The 27,222-nt window shown below is 38.9% G+C and overlaps 1 protein-coding gene across 3 annotated transcripts in view; it reads left to right on the forward strand.

Moving 5' to 3' along the window:
- The first annotated feature begins 967 nt into the window (after window positions 1-967).
- Window positions 968-27,222, forward strand: part of LARP4B (La ribonucleoprotein 4B) — an 80,032-nt gene continuing 53,777 nt past the window's right edge. The window contains exons 1-3 of one of the 3 annotated variants that reach the window (XM_037156435.2): window positions 968-1,239; window positions 16,485-16,614; window positions 16,988-17,137. The gene's annotated coding sequence lies outside the window, so the exon portion shown is untranslated. The remainder of the gene's footprint in view (window positions 1,240-16,484; window positions 16,615-16,987; window positions 17,138-27,222) is intronic. The other 2 variants (XM_037156440.2, XM_053665779.1) reach the window with 2 other exon arrangements.

Below are 27,222 nucleotides of genomic sequence, written 5' to 3' on the forward strand. Positions count from 1 at the left end.
TACATGATTTCAGTACATAGTTAGGGACGTACTAAGTTAGAAGAAATCTTAGTCTTACGTGATTATCCTCAAGGACAGTCTTATGAATATTATTATTTAACTTACACGTTAAGTCTTAGAGCCAGGATGTGACAACATATCACAAAGGAGGAAGCACCCACACTAAGGGCAATATTGTGACCCTACGGATAGGAATACGTAAGTCCAGAATGCAGAATACATTAGGAGGAACAAATAAGAAGTACAGGTGCACCATAAGTCTGGACTGAGTGACCCAGAAAACCTTTATAAGAGGTTAAATCCTGCAATTTGGCCTGATTCATATATATGTCTATATCATCAATAATCAATTAGGGCAGGTATACATGGAGTCGGGCAGCAAGCTTAAGGAGGTGTACCTGCTTTTCTTTTGTTTCTTTCTCCCCGTACAATGAGTCAGAGGTGGGTGACATACTGTGTTTGGTAAGATACCCGAATTTTCAGCACTCCCCCAGAAATCTTTGAGAAAGTTGCTGACAGGCCGAGTAGCGAGGAGACGCTGAAGGTACCTGCGACCCGACCGCCTTCTCAGCACGCTCATGGGGCTCCCAGACCTCCACCAGACTTTCAGACCGCCAGAACTAGTCTAGGGGAGGAGGGGCGCGGGGGTACGATCCCCTGGTGATAAGGCCAAGGTTTGTGGTCTTCCGGACCACATCAACTCAACTGGGAGCGGTGGGGCGGGGTCGGGAACGTGCGAGGGGCGGGGCCTAGCTGCGGGCGCACAGGTGCCAATCACAGGCGCCGGGGCGGGGAGGGTGCGTGCGCGGGGAGGCCGGGTGGAGGGGGCGGGTTGAACTTCGTGCGTGGCCAATTGGACCGTCGCGCTTCCCTGACGAGAGGCTTTCCTGGGTTCTGAGCGCTTGTCGGGGCACCGGCGGGATAGTGCGCGAGCGCGGGGGCGCGCGGGGGCGCGGGGCGGGATTTCCGTCGAGTCCCGGAAGCGGGAGCTGTGTGTTCTCACGCGAACGGGAAGGAGCGTTGGGGCGCCGGAGTCGCGAGGTTGAGGCATTTTTGGGCCCGAAACGGGAAGTAGCTGCCGCCGCCCGCCGCCAGCCCGCGCCGCGCCGTCCCCCGCCGCTCGCCCGGGCCGGCCGCGCCCCTGCTCCCGCCCCTCCCTCACGGCCCGTCCGCGTGTGGCGCGGTCACCGGGCACCGGGGCTGCGGCGGGCGGCGGCCGGGCGGCGGCGGCGCTGACAGGTGAGTGCGGCGGCCGTGCTGGTCTCGGGCCCCTTCTCTCCCTCCGCTCCACCCTTCCGCGACCCGCCGTCTCGGACCCGCGCCGCGCCCGCCTGTCAAGGGCCGCCATCTTCCCGGAGGACGCGGCCGGCAGGGCGGCGGGCAGGACCGGGCCGGACAGAGCAGGGTGGCGGGCAGGGTGGCGGCGGCTTGCAGGGCCAGAGTCCAGACTGGGGTCGGGGTCTGTGCAGGGTCCGGGCAGGGCAGGGGTCTGGGAAGGGCTGGGGTCCAGGTAGAACCTGGACGGGGGCCGTCACGGCTGGGGCTGGGCAGGGGCAGGGCCGGGGTCGCACCTCGGGGGCCCTGCAAGTATGGAGTAGTAGCCCAGGGTGCGAGCAGGGCTGAGGCCCCGGCAGGAGCAGGTTATGGAGTCCGAGCAGGACAGGGCAGGGTCCGGGCCCTGCTGCGGGTCTGGCCCGCACTGCGACGGCCTCGCCCTGCCCTCCGCCCCGGAGCCCGGGGCCGCCGGCCTGCTGGGCGGGGAGAGGACAGGGTCATTCGGACCAGGAAGTGGGGATCCTGTTGCTTGGTGTGTGTTTGGGAAGCTTTCATTCTCTTGATAGGCCTGAGCAAAGGCAGATTCTGAAAGAATTACCAAAAAAGAAAAGAAAAGAAAATTCAAATCTGAGTATGTCCCGTGTTGGATATAGGGCCAGGAGACAGTCAAGAGAAAAGGACAGGTCAGGAATCTCTTACCCACCTGCTTCTCGGTCGTGTCCAATCAGAATGTAAACTTCAGAGTTAAGACTTCAGTGTAACTTTGTATTGCGATCCTTCGTGCACTTAATATTACTTTCCCCCTCTTTTTTTTTTTTTTTAAATCGTGTTTAATTTCGGCCGACCTGAAACTCGTGGAAATTATCTGTAGGATGGGTCTTATGCTTTAGAGAGCCTCTCCCTGCAATGTCCTAATCTTAAGTGAAGTTTGAAGTTTCACCTAACTGAAAGAACGGAAGGATTTTCATGGACTGTGCTGGGAATTTAGTTTTTAAATGTGAGGGTTTGTAGACAAGATAATGCCAACTTGAAGGCGAATATGGTAAAGTAAGCCTACAAGTTATTTTCCCTTTTAAAGGTTTTTAAAATCTTTTGGTATTTAGCTGGTCTCTTAAGTTGTATTAAGTATTTAAAACACACTTGAAATAGGTGCTAAGTTGTAGTTTGCAAAGACCAAGGGGTGGGGTGGGGTTAAGAGTGATGTTCACTTCTCTGTGGTAGTCAGATAGTATGTGCAATCTGCAATTTCCATGCTTCCCCACCTGCTTGGCTCCCTCTAATTTACAGTCCGGATAATTTACAGAAGTTGAAATGGTTGTGACTCTTCAACCTCTCTCTGTGTTTAATATACTGAAAGGCAGTTTTACAATCAAGCTATGAGAAATCGCTTGACTGAAGTTTGCTTCAGTTGCTTAAAGTGAAATAATTTATGAAAGGCATCAGCTTAGAAAGTTTATTCAACCATAAATTGATTTGTGTACCTCCTTTGAAATTTATGTTTAGTTAGGAATAAGTTTCATCCTGCATTTTGAGAAGTTAGTGTGAGATGATTTATTTACATGAAATAATGGCATGGCTTCTTTGCTAGAAATTATCCTCTTGGTGTTTCACTTTCTTCTTCTCTAAAAGGGAGATAGAGAATAGCCTGATACAGCTGTTGTAACATGTTGATGTTGGCTGTTTTTACTTTTTTTTTTCAATTACTGAGACTCTTAATAAGAATTTTTTAAGTGGTGCTTATTACTATCGTCAGTATTCTTTCTGTGATTGTCAGCTTTAAATTATTAACAGAGAGGTGTTTTTTTTCTTTCCCATCACATGTATCTAGGTAGAGAAATCAGGTTCTGTGGATAGAATGTATATTTGGAGAAAAGAATCACACTATATTTGAATAGGAACCAGAGAGAAAATAGATGATAATATAGGTACAAAAGTATCTAGCACTCACTCTAACATGTTTTAGAAAACAGTAGCTGAAATTAAAGGGCAGTGCATTCAGGAAAAAATTGATTTTATTTATTGTTCCTAGGAATTGAGTTTTTTAAGGTAAATTGAAATTTGGAGATTTTATTGAATTTAATGTGATTTCCACAAATAAGCACAAATCTTGACAAATACAGAGTTAAACTTCATGGAAACAAATATTTTACTTTGTAACTTGTTTTTATGAAGCAACTGAAACATTCTAAAATATTTAACTGCAAGTTGGCAACATCAAGTTGTTAACGGTAGTAACATTGTCTGCAAGTAGCCCAGCTACTCCATGAATTTGCAACAATATTTACAATTTTTTGTAGTGATACACCCTGGTTGATGTTACTAAGAAGTGGCTGAGAAACTCCCTTCACTCTTCTTATTTAAGTGTCATGCTGCAGTTTATACTTTTTGTATAATAACTAGGATTATAATCTGGGTCTAATTTTAGTGACATGTTATCTTTATGATGCTCCCTTGAGATTGCAAAAAGTGTATAGATATGTTAGTTTAAATACATTTGCCGTTGTCCTAATGTTTAAGGCACACATTTTACATGTTTTCATTAACATATGCTTGTACTCTTGCAGAGTTCTCATGTTTAAGGACTTCTTTTTTTTCAGATTGATAATTGCAAGAAAATCTCTTGAGTATATTCTTGTAATTCTTCCTGTAAGGCTATTGACTTAACCTTTTGCTAGTAGAAAGAAGAAAACAAACAGTGATGTTGTGTTTATGGAAAATACATTGTTAAAAAGCACACTGCTGCAGAGGTTTTGTGGGTTATGCTCTTTTGTGAAACTATTCCCGTAAAGAGTTCTCCTTTTTCTGTAAAAGCTAATTTTAGAGTACGCAGTGAATGAAGCATGGGCTTCTGAAAGGGTTAAACTCAACAGAGCTGATGTTAGTTTAGTTCAATTTAAACTTTTTGCTTCTAATTGTAACACTGGCTGATGTCTTTGGAGCTCCTCTACTTGTGGAGTTATTGTGATTAGAAAATGAATTTCTTTATTGTAATCTGGAATTGTAAGGTAAAAAGCCACTAGGCTCTCTCATTAAAAGAAGGATGATAATTCCAACATGGACATTTTTTTTCCTAGTGTTCTAATGATTTATTTTTCCTGAGTGTAACATCTCCCTTAGGAACAGAGAAAATTAACTTATGTTTCCTTTCCCCTTCAACTTCTCAAGCCCCCATACCTTTTATCCTTTCAATGTCTTTATAAACACTGTTTTTTCATAATTTTTATGTTGAAGCTATTGTGACTCCTGTTTAATCATGAAGGGTTACAGGTGAATGAAGCCACTACTTTTGCTTCTCTGTCAGGGTCTGGTTCCTTCTTTAGTGTCAGCCCTACATGCCTGGTAGTAAGACCTGGGCCACAGAGTGCATTGTATAACATGGAGGACATTTGATATTTACTTGAATTTTAAAGCATGCTACTTAATTTGGGGGGAGGCGGGATTGATAATCATCAAGACAGACAACCTTCCATGAAAATGTTCTTTATGAAATCTGATATGCAAAAGTTTTGGATTATAAACTGATAAATTATGATGGTATTTATTTGCATGATAAAGTTAAAATGCTTTTATTTATGCACACCATGTTACTCAACTACAGCCAGAGGTTTCTTTAAAAGATATATCCTGACTGTTAGGTTAAAAAACTCCTTAGTGACTAGCCCCTGCCTGAATAAGAAGTGCCCAGGCTTAGCACAGCAGGCCTGGTGCCATGGGGCCTTTCATCTCTGTATCCTCCTTGCTGGCAGGGCCACCTTGGTCAACATACACTGACCACTGCTTCCTGCCCAGCCCACCCCCCAAAATCATGGTGTTGTCTTTGGTCTCCATAGTTCCTTTGCCTGAAACTGAATGTCTTTCTTTAACCTATCTTTATAAAGGTATTTCAGGAGTTCTTTAGGAACCCTTTTCTTCATTTCTAAGGTGGTGCTGAGTGCTTCCCCACTTCCATAGTATCCTAGGCATGGCACCTAATTCATTAATGGAAGTTCTTTGTGGGTAAGATCCTTTTATGTATACAATATCTTTACTCAGCCCAGAGCCAGGTACACTATAATGTTTAGTAAACTTTGTTCAACTGGAGGGATCAAGACATATCTGAAGATACCTCCCACTTCAGTTTTAGAGAAATTATTTGCAGATCATGCATTTCCATACTTCAGTAAACAAATATGAAGATCTTCACCAGAAAAGGGTGCAGTAGAAGGTGCATAAAAATCATATGTATAAAATGTAACTGACTTGATAGCTGCATGTAGTACAAACAGTACTGCTTCAGGTGGAGTAATTTATGTGATCCAGATTATACTTTTTCAGTCTTTAAAAATGTATCCCCTTTTAATAACAAATATTTCTTACTTTATTTTGCTTTAAGGTTAAAACAAATTTTATTAACCAAAAGCAAAGCCATTACAATAGTGAAAATGTAGTTTTAAACTTAAGTGGATCCCCGCTTGAGAATTATTGCTACAGGGCCTTATAGGAGGAGGGCCACTGACAAAAGAAAGGATTCATTCCTTCTTTGGGCAGATATTTTTTTATCAGACACTAGCAATACAGTGGTGAATGGTACCAGAACTTTTTCCCCTAAGGCTGTGGTCTAGAAGAAATTAGTAAAGTGAATTGTTCTATTTAAAGGAAGGTAAACTGGCATTTGGACTCTCAAAGCTTCCGTACATGAAACTTCTTGATCACTTTCAACTCCACACTTCCTTGAGCCAGCCCTATTATGACAGGCATATTTATTGTAGCATATCCTGTGGCAGGTACCCCACATCTCCCTTCCTTGCTTTATTTTTCTATGTAGCATTTGTTACATTATAACATACCATGTAATTTCCATATTTTATGTATAATCTGTCTTCTCATTCTTAATTGTAAGCTTCAAGGTCAGGGGTTTCTGTTTTATTTACTGATAGGAAACCTGATCTTATAGAATGGCACACAATATGAACTAAATACTTTATGAATAAATCTCAGGGTTATAATGATGAACAAAAGGCTGTCCACTGAGCCAGGTAGATAGTGAAACAATTGGATACAAGAGTAGACTGTGTTGAGATCTTCCAGTAAGGCCTTAAGGGATCTGGAGCCTTCTTTCCCTAAGGGTGGGGTGAGGTTGAAGAGAGAGCCTTCTAGGCAAAGAGGGTAAGTGTGCAAACACTCAGAGCTGAGGAGGGGTGGAGCAATTTGGAGGAACTAATTTGAGTAAGACCAAGTCAGGGGGAAAGACTGGGAGAGGTTGCAGCCACATCCTACTGGGTCCAGGAGGTCCTGGCATAGATGAGAATTTTGCTCTCTATATATCTCGAGAACCATTGGGAGAGTTTTAAACCAGAATTGTCCTTTTAAAGTGATCGTTCTGCTTTGCGGAGAGTGGTGTGGAGGGGGAAAAATGGGCACACACAGACAAGTATTACCTGGCCCCAAGATGGAGAGCTCTCTTGTTTTCCCTATGTTTATTATTACAGTGGAAAAGGCCAAGCCCTGCTTGATTTGAGGAATAGCTCATTACATGTAATACAAATGAAAACCCCTTTCATTTGTATTCCATGTAATAATGTATGTTTAAAAAATACTTGAAAATTATGCCTTAAATTTGTTAGCATTTTTCAGTTTTTTAAAGTATATTGTTGTTTCAGCTTTTATTAAGGCAGACTAATTAACAAGATTCCTATTTTGGAAATATCTTTGAAAAATGAGAACATTCTGTTTTGGGGATTCAAAAAGCTTTGTTTTATTGTCAAAACTCAAGATACAGAGATAAAAACACAGTGACCAATTTTACTTATAGGTTTACAAGTTGCATTAAACATTTCTTTATAAAATATTTTTTCCGGATATATCAAATCTTTTAAAATCTGTTCTTTAAAGACTTTATACTTTCTGAACACAATTTTTCTTTCTCTTTGTTGATTACATTATAGTATCTCTGTTTCATTGTTGAGATTTTACCATCTGTATAATTTCTGCCTTGTCATATACACATACTCTCCACACAAACTGTATATAATACTGTCATCCATTACTGCGTAGCTTATTACAACTTTGTGTGGTCGAGTATACTAAAAACCTTTAAAAGTAGACTTGAAGTTCCAGTGGAAAGTTTCCTTTTAAAAGTCCAGATATTTGGAAGTCAAAAGAATTTTCTTGTGTTTTTAGTAAGTACACAAAAACATTCCAACAATTGATGGTATATGCTGGCTGTCATTTAGTGTGGAAGCTTAATTTGAAAACCATTTTGGATACCACTTTCCCTGCCATTATTGTAAGGTCCATGTTCCTTTTTTATTAATATCTGCATTTTGAATGGTATTTGTTACCACACTAGAATCTTGTTTCTGATTTCCTTTCAGTGGGTCATTTGGAGTGTAGATCATTGTACAAATGAGTAACTGATGAATCAGCAGTATTTGCTTCTTCACACCTTAGGTACATAGGGAGGGGAAGGGTGATCAGTGAAGACCAAAGGGCGATGTGAATAAGGCAGTTGACAGAAGTTGCTCTCTACCTGTGTCTTTCACAGCTCCTCCTGTTTCTTTTATGCTTTGGAAGGAGAAAATAGAGTTGCCAAGTAAAACTGCAGGGCATTCAGGCACATAGCATTTAAATCTCTGTGACTTGTGGAATTCCAGTCACAATGAAATGCTTTCTGGCACAGAGTGCTTTGAAATCCTAAATGACCATCAGTTTTAGTATTGAAGTCATGCCCACAACACTTTGGGCACACTCTTCCTGTCAAGTTCAGAATATTGAGAGTGCATTTGCTTGTCATTGTGGGGATTTTTAATTGTAACTCAGTATAAGTTTTTATGAAGTCACAATATTACAGCTCAAGATAAAAACATAGATCAGATGTTTTCCAAAAGTCATTATATTGCCACAGATTATATTTAGTACTAGATAATTTCATAAGCAGGTGAATAAAAGCTGAATTATGAACTCCAGCTCTACAGTTTGCTCTGTGGAGGTGAGATTAGAGAAGTTTATTGATAATTAGAGAAGTTTATTGATAAAGAATGTTTATCAAATGTTTAATAATAATTAACAGTACTTTTAATCGGTTTTAGTCCAGTAGTGTGGAGTATTTTGTTTTTATCTGTGCCATTGTCATCTCTCTGGAATTATAGGACTGAGAGGGAAATCTTTAATTCTTTTTGACTAGTCATGTAGTATTTAGTGTGAATAAAAAAAATGTTGAAGTAGGACAGTCTGAAACTTTGTGTTTTGGTCTATATTATTTTATTTTTTTAAGATTTTATTTTTTTTTTTTTGAGAGAGAGGGGAAGGGAGGGAGAAAGAGAGAAATGTCAGTGTGTAGTTGCCACTCTAATACCTTCAACTGGGGACCTGGCCCACAACCCAGGCATGTGCTCTGAGTGGGAATCAAACCGGAGACCTTTGGCTTCGCAGACCGGTGCTTAATCCACTGAACCACACCAGCCAGGGCTTGTCTATATTATTTTATAAGTGAGATTTGACAACTAGTTTCTGAAAATAACATCCAGAAAATACTGTAACACTGCAGTAGCAGTCTTCAGATTTTAGAACTCTGAAGACTCAGAAACTGAAGCCCACAGAGCTAAAATTAATTAGAAATACAGCTAGTTAGTTGGTGGCAGAGTAAAGATTATAATGTTGGTGTCTTCTCTAAGTTCAGTTTTCTGAACTATAATTTTGGACCTCACATAATTATGGACCTCACATAAGATACTTCTCCAGGTATAGTCCTAACAATGCTATTTCAAAATAAAAATCGGAATTGGAGAAAGCGTTAACTTTATACATATGCTGTAGATTTTAGGTAGGCATTTTTTAAAAAGCAAATTCTTAAAGCAGCTGTTAAACTGTGCTTTTTAAAACATTGAAATAAAGTATTTATTTCAGGAAAATTAAGGGTTTTATTTGTCATTTTAGATAACCTATTAGCTTTAGTCCATTTAGGAAGGTGCTAATAGGTCTTCCAGTTTTGTCTCATATATTCAGACTGCAGTTTACATGTTTTCTTTGAGAAATAGTCTAAGATACATTTATATAAATTCAGTGGTTTCCTTCCTGAAGCATTCAGACAGTTGTAAACCTTCATGTCCACGCTGCTGGCTTAGGGCTCAGTGTTCAGGCCTTGGTGATGTTAGCACCTCTATCCTTACCATACCTGTCACCTCCTTGTAAAGAGAGAAGTGATTTGCTGTGAGCACCATGTCACTTCTCTTGGTAAAGTGTACTATCCTCAACAGTTGTTACTTAATAGCTGCTGATTTCAGATTTAACAGCCTGCAGCTCTCCTACAGAATTGAGGAATGAAGAAAGATTGCCCTAGTCCACCCCCCCCCCAACTATATTTGGTGATAATTCAGAGGATCCAAAGCCCTTGTTTTTTTAAATTCTCACCTAAGGTTATGTTTTTATTGATTTGAGAGAGAGAGGAAGGCGGGGTGGGGGTTGGGGGGAGAGGGAGAGAGAAACATCACTGTGAGAAAGAAACATCTATTGGTTGTCTCCTGCACGCATCCTGACTGGATTGAACATGCAACCTAGGTATGCGCCCTGACTGGGAATCAAACCAGCAACCATTTCATATATGGAACACTGCTCCAATGAACTCAAGCGCCTAAGTCTTTGCTTCCCACCCCACCCCACCCCATTTGTTTTTCGGAACATCTGTTTTGCTATTTGGGAAATGGACCTGGAGACAGTTCACCAAATGAGGAAAGAGCAGAAAATGGGATCTGTCTAGTGTCTTGCTTCTAAGTCCACTACAGATTGCAACATTGAAAATGTGTGTCTGTCCTCTATAGTACTTTAGATCCAAATAACTTGATAGAGGTGAGGGCTAGCCACACAGCACTAAGCATCAGATGTGTTGACTTTGACTAGAAAGTTTTTTTTTTTTTTTACTTAAGAATATATATTTTTTGAGAAAGGGGATGGAAGAGAGAAAGAGGGAGAGAAACATTGATATGCAAGAGAAACATGATCGTTGCTTCTCACATGCCCCCTAGCGGGGACCCAGCCAGCAACCCTGGCATGTGTGGTGATTGGGAATTGAACTGGTGACCTTTTGGTTTGCAGGCCAGCACTCCATCATCTACTGAGGCACACCAGTCATGGTTAGAAGTTGTAATAGTAGTTTTTATAGTTACAATCATGGAGGTTAGGGGTATCCCACACCTTAAAGCTGAACAGTAATTCAGGGTTATTGGACCTGATTCTGATATTTTCCTCAGAACTTTTATTGTGATGTTATTTGGTACATTGTTGAACTGTAATCATAATTGGCGTAGGAATTGTGATCCAGTTATTTATAAGTTGGAGATGTATTATGCCCTTAAAATATCAAACTGAGATGTTCAAAAGTTGTGTATATTTTCGAATTTATTATTCTAGAAGTTAAATTAATTTTTTAAATGTATCACTTTTGTGAGGAACATTTCACATTAGGGGTGTTCATTGTATTTTGATGGTAACTACTTTGCACTGTCATTTTGGACAAGTGAAAGCATGTTCAATTGTCACTTCTAATATTTAAGGAATGGGGTTGGATTTGTTGCTTGGACACAGTGGCTTCCTGAATACAGTGTGCTATTTTATAGCTGCTCAGGTATGACCTCTGGCTCTCTAGTAACAGTAATGACTACCTTTAAAATTTTTATTTTTAATTAATTAATTTGTTAAAGATTTTATTTATATACTTTTTTGGAAGGGAAGGGAGGGAGAAAGAGGGAGAGAAACATCCCTATGTTGTTGCCTCTCATGCGCCCCCTACTGGGCACCTGGCCTGCAACCCAGGCATGTGCTCTGACTGGGAATCAATCAGCCACCCTTTGGTTCACAGGCCTGTGCTCAGTCCACTGAGGCACACCAGTCAAGGCTATATTTTAGTTTTTTAAAATTGACTTTAGAGGAGGTAGGCGGGGGGGGGGGGGGGGAGATGTGAGAGAAAAACACTGCTTGATTACCTCTTTTATGTGCCCTGACTGGGCATTGAGCCCACAACCTAAGGTATGTGCTCTGACTGGCAGTCGAACCATCATCCTTCTGGTGTATGGGACAATGCTCCAACCAACTGAGTCATTTGGTTAGGAGGTGCATGCGTTTTTTTAAAAAGCACGTGCTCTGTGCTATACATGCCCTAAAAATGCTTACAGTAGGTAAAATGGAAGTACCTAGCATCACCACCTGCAGAGTAGGGAGTTTGGGTTAATTTCCTCCTCAGACTCTGAGTCTATTGTTCATAGATGGAGAGGGGAAATGTCCCTGTGCTTCTGAGTCTGTTTTTAACATTTCTCTATGTGTCTGTTTTTCTAGTGGGAGGGCTCATAGCTTTCAGCAGATTTCAGAAAAATGTTTGACCGCTTCCTTCAATACAAGTAACAATTTTAGTGTGTTTGCTACTTAGAAACCTCTTCAATGATTTATTATTTTAGTAATGTAATCTTTTATTGTAACCCTTACTTTTTATTTAATTGTTCTATATGTTTAGATCCCAAGTGCACAATTACACATATGCATACATGTATACATATACAAAATCTAGAGAATATCTAAAATAAGATGAAAATGAATTGAAGTAATTTTAATTGTACCCTAACCTAAAAATACTGCCTTTTCCCCTATTAGCACATCATTCGGAATATGTAGCAAAAGAGGCTTTCACCTGGATTTATCTTATTATTTGAGCTATATATATTTTAAATACTAGGAATTTCTTCCCACCGGTTTATTGTACAAAAGATGAAACTACTGAATATGTGTTTCCTGAGAATCTGTTCTCTTAGGTACATGTCAGGAATACAACAGTTGAGAAGGTAGACCTAGTCCTGCCCTCCAGTACTGGAACAACAGGACTCATTTGATATGCTGTGTCACTGTGTATAAAGGGTTTTCGACTCAGGCTCTGTGGTGATGGGGAGTGACATCTCAGCTGGCCTTGCTTGTTTTCAGTGTAAGCTGAGAGGTGGGAGAGGAGTCATATGTTCAGGAGGATGGTTCTATAGAAGAATTGTAGTTAGGGAAAACTTGAAAAGTTGGGGTAGTGATTTAGAGATGATAGATATCTGAACTGTGTAGACAGTACAGATAGGGAGGTACAAGCTTATCTGAGAGGAAGAGGTTAGAAATATATTTGTAGGTTTCTGATTTGGGGCAGCAGGGTAGGCGATATTCTGTTTTTCCTTGAGATCAAGGGACAATAGTCAGTTTTGGCTTGTGTATTTGTTTTAAATGGGTGGGGGCTTGATTTGTGGAGTATGTAGGTCAAAATAATTTTTGCAAGGAATTTGCTTATTTGCACTGAAATTCAGCATATTTTATTAACCGAAGCCCTGGAAAGCTGAGAGTAGAAGAGCTGAACTGAGGCACAGTGAGGAAGGTAGGAGCTTCAAGTGTGATTCTTTTCTGGTGAGACTATTTATCTGTGGACAGTGAAGTGCTGGGCTAGCTGGCCACTCTCTGCTTTGTCTCTTTCTCTCTTCCTACCCATTGAATTGTGCTTACAAAGTCAGTTCTGCTTGTCCCTAAACTTGTTTAGGGCTGTTGTACTCATTAGTGCAATTACACAATTAAACTAATATAAACTGATAAAAATAGTGGAAAAACAGTTACTCGTAGGAAGAGTAATTTGATGACTTTGGAGTGTCTCGATAAGAAGAAAATCACTAAGAAGACGGCAATTAAATTAGGTATATGGATAAGACAACTATGAAAAATTGGGGAATGAGGGTGATGGAGGTGATGTGCAGGAGTGAAAAATGGGACTACTGGGGGGCCCAAGAGACTCTCTTTTATTGATGAAGGGATCACACTGTGAAAGAAGCCACAGAAACTGCAACTGGTGGTAATGCCTTGTCAGCACAGCGAAGTGAATCAGTGGTCACAAATTGTCACAAATGCAGTAGAGCAAACTTTAGGCCAATTCGCCATGCTGGGGAAAACATTTAAATACAAGGACCTTTGTAATTATGCAGAAGAATGGAGTGGAATTACACCCAGGAGGTTCTTGCTTCTGGGGCAACTCTGCTAATGGGGAGCAAGACCGTGTACTGCATTAGCAGCACCCGTTGCCTAGCTGTATGACCTCTTTGGACAGCCTGCCATCTTTCTCCTTTTATCTCAACATTTTTCTTCCACCTTCTCACTACCAGTTGTGAATTCAGTGAACAACTTTCTCATTTTCTTTGTGTTTTTTTAGTGTATTTTATTGATTATGCCATTACAGTTGTCCCACTTTTTGCTCTCCTCTGTCCCCCTCCACCTTGTCCCCCCTTCTATCCAGCATTCCCCACCTTAGTTCATGCACATGGGTTGTACATACAACTTCTTTGACTTCTCCATCTCCTGTACTATTCTTAACCTCCCCCTGTCTATTTTGTGCCTACCATTTATGCTTCTTATTCCCTGTACCTTATCCCCTATTCTCCCTGCTCCATGTGATCTCTGTTTCTATGATTTGTTCCTCTTCTAGTTGTTTCCTTAATTTTTGTTTTTATTTTTTAGGATCGGTTGTTGATAGTTGTGAGTTTGTTGTCATTTTAGTGTTCATACTTTTTATCTTCTTTTTCTTAGATAAGTCCCTTTAACATTTCATATAATAAGGCTTGGTGTTGATGAACTCCTTTAACTTGACTATTTGGGAAACATTTTACCTGCTCTTTCATTCTAAATGAGAACTTTGCAGGATAGAGCAATCTTGGATAGAGGTTCTTGCTTTTCATGACTTTGAATACTTCTTGCAGCCCCTTCTTGCCTTTAAGGTTTCATATGAGAAAGCAGCTAGTAGTCTTATGGGAACTCCTTTGTAGCTAAGTGTCTCCTTTTCTTTTGCTGCTTTTAAGATTTTCTCCATATCTTTAATCTTGGGTAATGTAATTATTGATGTGGCTTGGTGTGTTCCTTCTTGGGTCCAACTTTGGACTCTCTGAGCTTCCTGGACTTCCTGGAAGTCTATTTCCTTTGCCTGATTGGGGAAGTTCTCCTTTTTTTTTTTTTTAATTTATTGAGTTATTTTTCAAGTACAGTTTTCTTTGGTCAAGTTCTCCTTATTTCTTAAATTAGACTTTCAATTTTTTTCTCTTCCTCTTCTCCTTCTGGCACCCCTATGATTTAGATGTTGGAATGTTTAAAGTTGTCCCATAGGTTCCTAAGCCTCTCCTCACTGTTTTGAATTCTTATTTCTGCATTCTGTTCTGGTTGAATGTTATTTCTTCCTTGTGTTCCAAACCATTGACGTGAGTCCCAGTTTCCTTCCTGTCTTGGTTCTCTGTGCATTTTCTTTTAATTCACTTTTCATAGTCTCACTCTTTTCTCTATTTTGTGATCATACTCAGCCATTTTTGTATCAGCCTGATTACCAGTGTTTTGAATTCTGCATTTGATAGGTTGGCTATCTTTTCATTGCTTAGTTGTATTTTTTTCTGGAGCTTTGATCTGTTCTTCCCTTTGGGCCATATATATATATTTTTTTCTCAGTGTTCCTGTTATATAGTAAGAGGCAGAGTCTTAGGTATTCACCAGGGTGGGCAGCCTGGGCGGGGCAACCCAGGTCACTGCTTTGTGGCACTGTATATGGGGAGGGATCGGGGTCAGAGAGGGGCTTGCTCTGCTCTTGGCTGGCTTTCAGTCACTACCTTTGTTATACACAAGCAAATTGGACTCTTCTGGTACTGATTCTCAGGTGGGTGGTTTTGTGTGCTTTCTAGGACCTTGTGGGTTTCTCCAACAAACTCTCCTGTGAGCCTGGGAATTTTTTCTTTTTAGAGAGGGAGGAAAGGAGGGAGAAAGGGAGAGAAACAGTGATCGGTTGCCTCTCTCACACCCCAAACTGGGGACCTGGCTCACAAGCCATGCATGTGCCCTGGCTGGGAATTCAACCAGCAACCTTTCAGTCTACAGGCTGGCAGCACTCAGTCCACTAGTCCACTGAGCCACACCAGCCAGGGCATGAGGCATATATTATCATCATTTATAAAGCTGTTCAATGGCTTTGAATTTTTAAGAAAGGTGGTTTATATGTTAATTAACAAGATCTTAGGAGCTCTGTGGGCTTTGGTCAGGACAGGAGGAAGACAGGTTGGGCATTTCACAACCATGTGTTGCTTCAAACAGTTTACTCTCTTAGAACCCTGCAGATTCTTTGCAATTTCTCCATGACTTGCTGAATTTCATTGTCCTTTATTTGAGGAAACGTTACACATTCTTGCTGTTTGATTAACATAGAAGTACCTTTTCCCAACAGCAAAGTTCTTACTTCAGTTTACTTGAAAACTGTATCTTGGTAGTACTTTAAGAAATTGTTTTGTTACAGGATGCAGTAAAATATTCTATCAGTATCAAGTGTGCACAGCTATCTGTCTGTCTATCTATCTATGTGTTTAGAGGGGAAAGGAAGAAGAAAAGGGGGAGAGAAATGTCGATGTGGGATAGAAACAGCAATTGGTTGCTTCTTGTATGCGCCCTGACCAGAGACTGGACCTGCTGCAACCCTAGCAGGTCCTTAACTGAGAATTGAACCACTGATCTTTAGTCTTGTGGGACAGTGCTCAACCCAGTGAGCCACACCAGTCAGGGTGGAGTTTTTTTGGTTTTTTTTTTCCTAAATCAATCTGTGTAGAGTTCTGGGACATCACAGTTTTACCACCTCTACTTCTGGTTCTTCAGTGCCCTCCTAGGGATTAGCATGTCCAAATCTCAGCAGCACAGGGTTAAAGCAGCTCCAAGTTGCTTTCCAGTTCTCACACTGTCATTCTTTAAACTGTTGAGGTCTAAGTAGATTTGCTACTGCCCTATCTTATTCTTTCAGTATTAGGTACTTTTAATTGAAAATCTGTAGTTATGTGGTAACAAATTGTAAAGTGTAGTAGAATGTGACCAGCAGTCCTTGAAGAAAAGGAGAGTTCTTTAGAAGGTTGAGGTGAGTGAGACTGAGATACTCCACTGAAGAGCTGAATAAGACACTATCCAGAATTCATTTTTTAAAAAAAAATTCCTCTCAACATTTTTTCACTGTTCTTAGAGGGAAGGGGGGAGAGAAACATCAATTAGCTGCCCTCTCATGCACCCCAAATGGGGATTGAACCTGTAATCTTTTGGTCTACATATAGGACGATGGTCCAACCAACTAAGCCACACTGGCCAGAGCCAGAGTTCATTTTTAAAGAGGATTTCAAGTCTCTTTAGACTTCTGTGGTACTGATTCTGACTTTTCCTTGATACAGGTGAATACTAATGGTAGATTTGGCCATCAGCATTTTTTGTTTTCAAACATGAATGAAAGAAAGTGAAGCTCCTGAATGAGGCAGTTCTGCTCTTTGTCTAAAAGGTGATATTTCATCTGAAATATCAGCAGTAAGTTGTTTTTTTCCCTACTCTGGACTCTAGATATAGTTTGTTTGCCATTGAGGGAGGTTAGTGTGTGAGGCTAATAAAAGAGAAACAGAGAAGTTCAGTGGAAAGTGCCTTTACAACCAATGAGAAAACTTGGGTGGGGGGAGTGAGGGGACCTGAATAAGGTAAGAAAAATGGGACTCTTGGTGCAGTATGCTGCAAATCTGGTGGTGTGGCAGGCATTATTATTTTCAAATGGGAAATAGTTTTAAATGAACAGTTTAGGATTAGAATGTATCCTAAACAGACTGGACAGAGGACACTTAGCTTTTCACCTATGGAATTGAACGTTTTTGTTAAAAGTATTTCTTATATTTTACTCCTTTCATTTTAGGATAAATGAATTAGATATGCTGCATTGTATCCCTGATAAAGAGCAAGAAATTATACTTTGAGGCCAGAAAGACTGTGTCTCTAAGGATGTGATTCCCTACATCAACTTTACACTTAGTTTCTCAGAATAACCATTACAACCACAAGCAAAGTAAGAGATAGGATTTTTTTTAATTAAAAAAAATTTGTTGTTCAAGTACATTTTTCTGTCTTTTACTCCCATCCCAGCCCACCCCCCTCCAGTACTCCCCACCTCCCTCCCATTTCCACCCCCTTAGTTGTTGTCCATGTGTCCTTTATACTAGTTCCTGTAAATCCTTCCCCTTTTTCCCTGAAATTCCCTCCCCTTTCCCCTCTGCTCACTGTCTGCGTGTTCTGTATTTCAGTGTCTTTGGTTATATTTTGCTTGCTTGTTTGTTTTGTTGTTTAGCTTCCTGTTAAAGGTGAGATCATATGGTATTTGTCTTTCACCACCTGGCTTATTTTACTCAGCATAATGCTTTCCAGTTCCACCCATGCTGTTGCAAAGGGTAGGAGCTCCTTCTTTCTTTCTGCTGCATAGAATTCCATTTTGTAAATGTACCATGGTTTTTGGATCCATTCATTTACTGATGAGCACCTAGGTTGCTTCCAACTCTTGGCTATTGTAAATTGTGCTGCTATGAACATTGGGGTGCATAGGTTCTTTTGGATTGGTGTTTTAGGGTTCTTAGTATATAATCCTAGCAATGGAATTGCTGGGTGAAAAGTCAGGTTCATTTTTAGTTTTCTGAGAAAATTCCACACTGTTTTCCATAATGGTTGTACTAGTCTGCAATCCCACCAACAGTGAATTAGGGTCCCCTTTTCCCCACAACCTCTCCAACACATGTTGTTTGTTGCCTTGTTTATGATGGCCATTCTGACCGGTGTAAAGTGGTATCTCATTGTGGTTTTAAATTTGCAGGAGATAGGATTTTTAATCTTCATATTGTTACCTGTAAAATTTTATTTAGGCTTTTTTGTAACCAAATATTGGAGTTCTCAGAGATATAATGGATGAAATACTTCTTTCCTAGAAGAGGGTTAATGAGATGATCTAAACTCTTTGTTTTGTTTGGGATTTTAATAAGAATCCTAACTAAAATGATCTTTCTAAATAATTGTCCTTTACAGGGCAAGAAAACATGTCATAAACCAATTATAAGGCTTAAAGCTGGAAAAGACCTTTTTCTTTTCTTTCTTTCTTTCCTTTTTTTTTTTTTTTTGGTGTAGAATTTCTAGGTAAGTTCTGAATTAGTGGAAAATTATATTTGACAAGTAAGTTTTCCATCTTGTGCCTGATGTATACCCTCCCTAGGAGCAGAACCGGATCAAGGTATAAAAATAAATCCCCCTTACCAACTATTATCCTTTTCAGTGGAAGAACAGGTGAACATGTATAAAAGGCAATTTTAAAAAAAGGTAATCTTGAAATTTATTGGCAGCATTTGCTTAGTAGTATTTCCATACAGGGTGCCAATTAAACGTGTAAATAAACAACTCCTCTACTGAGATTGAATTCATTTCTTTCATTTGTCAGTGTCTTTGAGTGACACATTTACTGTGAAACGAGACAGGAAAGAAAGGACTGTTGTAAAGATACTGCATCTTTAAAAAAAAACACACAAAGAGCTAAAATGATATCTATTAGAAACAGCCATCTGTTGCTGTATAAATTTGTAGCTTACAAATTCAGTTGAGTATACAGGTGACTCTTGAACAAGGTTTGAACTATATGAGTCTACTTACACGTAGAATTTTTCAGTAAATACAGTCAGCCCTTTACCTAAACTTGATGAATATAGTCATCAAGTTTAAACATCCTTGGATCAAAAACAGTGTTTTCACATTCCCAACAGCCACAGCCACTGATGGAAAATATTGTTTTTGATTCTCGGTTGAGTGTGCAGGTGTGAAGGGCTGACTGTAGAGTTAAGAATTACACTCGAGTTTAAGAACCCAAGGGTCTGTGCTCCTCACCCCAGCATTGCTTAAGGCTCAATTTGTGTAATCTGGAAGGTGCAACACCTATGATACAAATTATTCAGCTGTAAGACAGGAACATGCAGTTTAGATATTTTACTAATGCCAGAGACTGTGAGATACACAATATAACCCAACCAGCAGCACAAGACAAATGAACAAGGATCTATAATTCCTATTTTGGTATTTTATTTTCTTATGCTCTTCTAGTGATAGGCATACCTTGTTCAGTAAAGAAAGTTAACAAATACCCTTCCAGTCCCAAAATGCTATCATTGTGCTTTAATGATTTGATTTTGTTTCTTTGATCATTTTTGGTTTTTTTCCAATGGATTTATTTAGTTTCGAAGGTTTAGAAGGTAAACTGCTTTTTACAAAGTTATGTTTAGACATTGAAAGTAACAAATTTTGACTTTTCTAATTGATTCTCAAAGGGGATCATGCAGTACTTAATTAGGGCAATCTGTAAAGTTTCTAACTCATTTTCCATCTTTAGTCAAATTGTGTTTACTTATCTAGTTGACTGTTCATTTACTGTTTTTTTTGTTTATGTTTGTTTGTGTAAAATGATCCTAGTAGTTATACTGGAGTTCTTATCTGTGTAGCGGTGTCTTATACTACCCATCTCTTCCATCTCCTTTGCTCATGCTCTCTTCTGTAACTCAAAGATCTAATTTTGATCTTTTCTGATTCAGAGACAAATCGTGTTTCTACATCACCCTTATGTGCAAAGAGAAAGAATTTTATGCTCTTTAGGAGAATGATATCTTTTTGTTTTAGAAATCATCAAATTCTCAAACTATGAGTCTGTCACTGTTATTTGAAAATCCACTGAAGTAAACTAGGTACGTGTATGAAGATAAAGCTCCTAAATTCTAATAACCTCTAATAGTTTATAGTCCTGTATGACAAGGATACATTGTTCTGAGAAGTGCAGTGTCATATGGAGTACAAGGTATAGCCTACTACATACATAGACTGTATGGCATAGCCTATTATACTATACTGAATAATGTAGACTATTGTAACACAGTGGTAATTGTGTGTATCTAAATATAGAAAAGGTTCAGTGAAAATACAGCATAAAAGATAACAGTGTGTGTGTGTGTGTGTGTGTGTGTGCACGCGCTTGAGTTAGACTGAGGGACAAGCTGTGGAGGTAAGCACCCTTGGAGGGAGAATAGATGTCAGGAGAAGTGAGGGAAGGTAGAGAAAGAGAGAGAAAAGAGCTCAGAGACCAGAAGAGACCCAGAGAGATAAAGCTTGAGATGAGAAATAATAAAAGGGAGAGGGAGAGAGTGTGTTGGAGGGAGAGGGAGAGAGAAAGGAGAGTAGGACTGGGAGGGAGGGGAAGTGAGTGTGTGCACCCCAGTGCGTATGTTCAGGAGCAGGCGTGGGCGGGCTCCGTTCCTCTTCTCCCCAGTCCTCTCCTCTCGCTCCCTTGACACCTCTGGGCCCCAGCCAGTGGGTGGGCACAGGATGAGTAGGCACTTTGCTGAGCTTCCTTGTCTAGATAAATATTTTGAAACTGTTTACCAAAGTGGCTATGCCATTTTACACTCCCACCAACAATGTAAGAAGGCTCCAATTTCTCTACATTGTTGCCAACACTTGTTTTTACTGTGTTTTTGATTGTAGCCATCCTAGTGAGTGTGAAGTGGTAATCTTGTGCTTTGATTTATATTTCCCCTATGATGATGAGCATCATTTCATGTATTTATCTACCATTTTTAACTTGTCTCTTATACTGAGTGTGAGGAATCTTTATTCTAGATATATAGGATCTGTCACAAATATTATCCTTTTTTTGTTATAAAGTCATAAGCATGTATATTCTGTAACTTAACAATATCACACTCAAGCATACCATATGACATTTTAGGTGAAATGTTCAAATTAAAACTATAAATTACTACACCCATGTTATTACCCTGCCAAGCACACTCAAGCAGGCCTTACTTCTGCCAGACCCTGTATGCTCCTTACCACATATATAATTTGAAGATATTTTCTCTCGTTCTATTGGTTATTTTTTCACTTTCTTGATGGTGTACTTTGAATCACAGAAGTTACTAATTTTGATGAAAACCAATTAATTTTTTTCTTTTACTATGTGAGTTTTTGGTGTCCCAAGAAACTATTGCTTGATTCAAGCTCATAAAGATTAACTCCAGTGTCTTCTGAGTTTTGTAGTTTTAGCTCTTACATATATATTTTTAATTATTTTTTATTGATTTTGCTATTACAGTTGTCCCAATATTTCCCTGTTTGTCCCCATGCACCCAGTATCTACCACTCCGTCAAGCCTTCCCCATACCATTGTTCATGCCCATGGGTCATGCATATAACTTCTTTAGCTACTCCATTTTCTATACTGTACTATATATCCCCATGGCTATTCTGTAACTTCCTATTTGTGCTTCTTAATCACCTCACATCTTCACCATTTCCCCACACCCCCTCCCATCTGGCAACCATCAAAACCCTCTCCATATCCATGATTCTGTCTCTGTTCTTGTTTGCTTAGTTTGTTTTTTAGATTAAATTGTTGATAAATACGCCATTACCATTTTATTGTTCATAGTTTTAACTTTCTTTTTCTTAAATAAGTCCCTTTAACATTTGTATAACAATGGTTTGTGATGATGAGCTCCTTCATTATTTTTCTTGTCTGGGAAGCACTTTATCTGCCCTTCAATTCTAAATGGTAGCTTTTCTGGGTAGAGCATTCTTGGTTATAGGTCCCTGATTTTCATGACTTTGAATATTTGTCAATCCCTTCTACAAAGTTCCTTTTGAGAAATCAGCTGATAGTCTTATGGAAATTCCCTTGTAGGTAACTAACTTTTCTCTTACTGCATTTAAGATTCTCTCTTTATCTTACCTATGGCATTTCGATTATGATGTTTCTTGGAGAGGGCCTTTTTGCATACATCTTGTGTGGGGTTCTCTGTGCTTCCTGGACTTGCATGTGTGTTTCCTTCACCAAATTAGGGAAGTTTTCTTCACTATTTTTCCCGATAGATTTCCAATTTCTTGGTCTTTCTCTTCTTCTGGCATCCCTATGATTTGAATGTTGGACTTCTTGAAGTTGTCCCAGAGGCTGTTTATATTATACTTATTTTTTTAAATTATTTTTTCTTCTTGTTCTGATTGTTTTATTTTGGGGTTTTGGGGGTTTTTTTTTTGTTTGTTTTTCCTCCTTATGTTCCCAACTATTGATGTGATTCTTGGCTTCATCCACTCTACTGTTGTTTCCCTATACATTGTTTTTTATTTCAATTAGTGAATCCTTTGTTTCTGACTAGATCATCTTTTTTATAATGTTGAGGTTCTAAGTTCCTCATTCTTTTTTTTTTAAATAATTTTTAATTTATTTTTTTTTAGATTTTATTTATTTATCTTTAGAGGGGAAGGGAAGGCGAGAGAGAGAGAGAGAGAGAGAGAGAGAGAGAGAGAGAGAGAGAAATATTAATGTATGGTTTCTTCTTGTGCATCCCCTGCTGGGAACTGGCCTGCAACCCAGGCATGTGCCCTGACTGGGAATCGAACTGCGATTCTTTGGTTTGTCAAAATCCTGAGCTCAATCCACTGAGTTATACCAGCCTGGGCAGTTCCTCATTCTTTTGCATGTTGTGGCACCATTTGTTTGAAAAGAGTATTCTTTCCCCATTGAATGGTCTTGGCAGTCTTTTGAAAATCAATTGACCATAAAGGTAAGGGTTTATTTCTGGATTCTCAATTCTGTTCTATTGATCTATGTGTCTGTGCCATTACCACACCATTGATTGCTGTAGTTTTGTGGAAGTTTTGAAATTAGAAGCTAGACTCTTCCAACTTTGTTCATTTCAAGATTATTTTGGCTGTTCTGGGTACCCTGTGCTTCCATAGGTCTTTTGGATTAATTTCCATCAATTTTTGCAAAGAGGGCAGGTGGGATTTTGCCAGGGATTGCGTTGACTCTATAGATTGCTTTGGAGAGTGTTGCCGTTTTAAGAGCACCATGTTTTCCCATATGTGAACATGAGATGTCTTCCATCCATGAACACCAGGTTTCTGTCCAACAGAACTACTTTCTTATGGCGGTGGTTCTCCAATATTTTGATCTCAGGGCCTTTTACACTTTTCAACATTGAAGATCTCTATCTCTTAAAGTTAAGGCTAACACATTTTAAAACTATTTTTTTCTTTTATTATAATAAAAAATCCATTACATATAAACAGCATTGCTTATGAAAAGATAGCAATCCTTTCCAAAACAGACACTAATTTAATGGGGAGAGTGGCATTGTTTCACATTTTTGTAAATCTTCTTAATGTCTAATTTAGTAGAATCTCAGCTGGCTTCTGATCTGCCTGCATTTGTTCTCTTACAATGTGCTATTTTGATTGAAATATGAGAAGGAAATCTGGCTTCACACAAATGCATAGTTGGGAAAGTGAGAATTTTAAATGTCTTCTTATATACCTTTGAATATTGTTTGATACTACACCAAAACGCTGCTGCACTTTTGTGAGGAGAGAATGAGGATGAAATAGGTAAATGAAAGTCATTTTAACTTTGTGGAGCCACAGAAAGAGTCTCTTGGATCCCCAACAGCCCAAGCCACACTTTGAGATCCACTATCTTAAAGAACAAAACTGAATAGTGCAGTTTCACAACAAAATGGCATGATGATTGAATACCAATTTTTTTGTTTTGTTTTTTAAGATTTTCTTTATTCATTTTTCGAGAGAGGGGAAGAGAAGGAGAAAGAAAGAGAGAAATTCCCTGACTGGTGTAGCTCAGTGGATTGAGCACGGGCCTGTGAACCAGAGGATCGCGATTCAATTCCTAGTCAGGGCACATGCCTGGGTTGCAGGCAGGTTCCCTGCAGGTCAGTTCCCTGCAGGGGATGCACTAGAGGCAACCATACATTGATGTTTCTCTCCCTCTCTCCTTCCCCTCTAAAGATAAATAAATTTAAAAAAATTAACAAAAAAAGAGAGAGAGAAATTTCAATGTATGGTTGACTCTCATGCACCCCATACTGGGGACCTGGCCTGCAACCCAGGCATGTGCCCTGACTGGGAATTGAACCAGTAACCCTTTGGTCTGCAGGTCGGCAGTCAGTCCACTAAGCCACATCAGTCAGGGCTGAATGACAGTTTTATTATGTGTATTGACAAACAGGAAAGGATTTGGATATGTTTCCTCCTAGGTCAGTACTTGCTCTTCTCTATGAAAGACACCACTAGACCTAAAGAGTAAACACAGACTCAGCCAGCTGGATGAGTTTTTTAAAGTATTTGTGATTATAAAAATAATAAGTTATTGTAAAAATTGAGACTACAGGAATGCAACCAAATAAAACAGTTTTTTGAGTTTTCACACTTATATATTGTTAGTTATCTGCTGTGTTTCCTTCAAGTTTCATTTGCTTTTTAAAATAATATTCAGTTTTAGTTCTGTGAATTTTTAAAATATTGTTGTAATTATGTTGTCTACCCTTTTATATCTAGCTTTTTAAATTTTATATTATTTTTGTGAATATTTTAAATAATTTAATATAAATGCATTAGTTTCTGGTTTTCTGTAGTTTTTCTTTTTGTGTGTGCTAGAGCTGCTCTGAACATTGTTTATAAAATGGCTTACATAGTTTTGTATTATTTGTACAGATTTTAAATAGATATAAATATATGAAGTTTTAGAAGTATATTGATACTATATTCTAGTGAGATTTTATTTTTTATTATGGAAGATTTTAACAAAAAGAGAAACTAATACAGTAATTTTCAACATACTCATCATTTAGTTTCAGCTATTGTCAGCTTATTGCATTCTTGCATTTTAGTTTTTTCTTTTTTCTTAAATTTACAAAAAATTGTTAGCATATTTTAAAGCAAATTCCAGATTTTACCTGTAGTCTTTTAGTTTATATCTCTTGCAGGTAATACCATTTTAAACAAATAGCCACAGCACCGTGATTGCAGTCAATGAAATTGATAATTATTCCATATAATATCCCTTATTACCTAGGCAACATTCCATTTTTCTAGTCAAAGACTTCATTTTAATTTATTTGATTTTGAATGCAGGTACAGTTCTCATTAGATAAGGTTGTTTTTTTTTTAAAGATTTTATTCATTTATTTTTATTTTTATTTTTATTTTTAGAGGGGAAGGGAAGGAGAGGAGAGAAACATCAATGTATGGTTGCTTTTTTGGTGCATCCCCTGCTGGGAACTGGCCCCTGCTGGGAACTGGCCTGCAACCCAGGCATGTGCCGTGACTGGGAATCAAACTGCAATCGTCTACTTCGCAGGCCTGCGCTCAGTCCACTGAGCTACACCAGCCAGGGCAGATAAGGTTATTTTGATTAAATCTTTTGTAGTTTATAGCAGTACAAATCTCCCATTTTTTTCATGTCTTGCATTTGCTATAGAAATGAGGTCATCTCATGCCCTACATTTTGGATTTAGGTAATGTCTTTCTGTTGGTATTATTAAACATGTGTTGTCCCAGAATTTCCTTTAAGTTGGGAGTCAGATCTAGAGGTTTGCTTTTTGTTGTTGTTGTTGTTGTTGTTGCAAGAATACTTTATAGATGGTGCTCTTTCACAACATCAACAAGAATGTAATACATCATTTGATTTTTAGTGAGAAGATTGAAAAGTAGCTTCAGTCAACATCCACCTGATCCAACCATTATAAAGTTCCTTGTCAGCTCCTCACTTAATTTTAGCAGGTGTTAATGATCAATGCCTTGGTTGTTGCAGTGTTTTGATTTTCCAATTCTCTCATTCACTCTTTACTTACTAATTGTGGTTCCTGGATAGGGAGCAACTTGCCCTGATCAGCTATATGGTTATGCTGAAATAGTCATCCAGGAAAAGGCAGGCTAATCATTGGTTTTCTTTAGTAATAGTTAGAAAAATGATTTGGTGTCTTAACAGCCTCCAGAGGTGACCAGTGTGGTGGTGGTGCTTTGAACTATCATGGATTTTAATGTTTGTCCACTGATGCCTTCTGATCCCCATATTGTCCATCTGTTATTATCAGGAGTCCTTCCTTTATTGTTGCTCCTGTGATGTGACCACTGGAGTCTTTCTTTGACAGCTTCCTTGCTTTCATGGTAAGGTGTCCCAAGTATTCACCTCAAATTGAGCAACATTCTACAAAATAATTAACCAGAACTCTTATAAAATGTAAAGTGTAGATGAAAGATGAGGGAATCTGGAGGAACTGTCACAATATGAAGGAAATGGAAGAGAAGTGACAACTTAATGCAGTGTGGGAGGCTAAATTGGATCCTGGAGTACAAAGAGGACATTAGTAAAAAAAAAAAAAAATGGTGAAAGCTAAAGAAAGAGAAATCTGTAGCTTAGTTAAAAAGTTATATATCCTGCTTCCAAAAAAAACTCCTAAACAACAGGTTACATGTATTCTATCTATTCAGTTTATTTAAGTTTGTATCTCTTTTATGCTGATAATCTTGAGTACTTAAAATTAATGGAATTTGTACTTTATCCTATGATACTATGTATAATATATAAAACTAGTTTCAAGATAATACCAACATTTACCCCAAGGAATGAGCCAGTTGAGTGCTTTTTAAGATTTCTTGGTGAATTTTTAGGCTCTTATGTTCAAATACCTTTTTTTTTTTCCAGCTGTTTGTCTGACTTATGTTTTTATTGAGATGTAATTCACATACCACTGAGTTCACCCTTTAAAGTGTCAATTTAGTGGCTTTTAGTATATATTCCCAAGCTTGTGCATTGATCACCACTTATCTAATTCCTGTTTGTTTGATTTTCTTATTATTTAATAATGAAAAAGCAAAAATGTAATTTTGTTGCAGAAAGTGGAGTCCATGATTTTTCAGGATGGTGGCAATTTATTAACCAAATAATCAGTTTGCACACATTCTCAGTAATTGCAGCAATTTTTTGAACTGTCTGTGGAAATTCTGGAACTGTGGAATTGTCATTTCAAAAGACTTGTTCTTTATGTGGCCTGAATGATCTGCCATTTTTTTGTGTTACTGCAACATAAGGATACTTAAGTGATCTGCAGCTGTCTGACTTCACAGCCATATCCAGTTTCCATTGAATATCTAGAAGCTTGTTGGTGACCTTGGCCTTACCTTTCCAACTTGACTCCATAGACTTCTCTGTAGCAAGTGTCCATGGCTTGTACCACCAACTCAGGTGGATGCTTCCTGGGCCACCTGTCTTAAAGTCATTTAGAA

The sequence above is a fragment of the Artibeus jamaicensis genome, unplaced genomic scaffold (genome assembly GCF_021234435.1).
Source record: "Artibeus jamaicensis isolate MK-2021 breed Jamaican fruit bat unplaced genomic scaffold, CSHL_Jam_final contig_426, whole genome shotgun sequence".
NCBI classification, from domain to species: domain Eukaryota; kingdom Metazoa; phylum Chordata; class Mammalia; order Chiroptera; family Phyllostomidae; genus Artibeus; species Artibeus jamaicensis.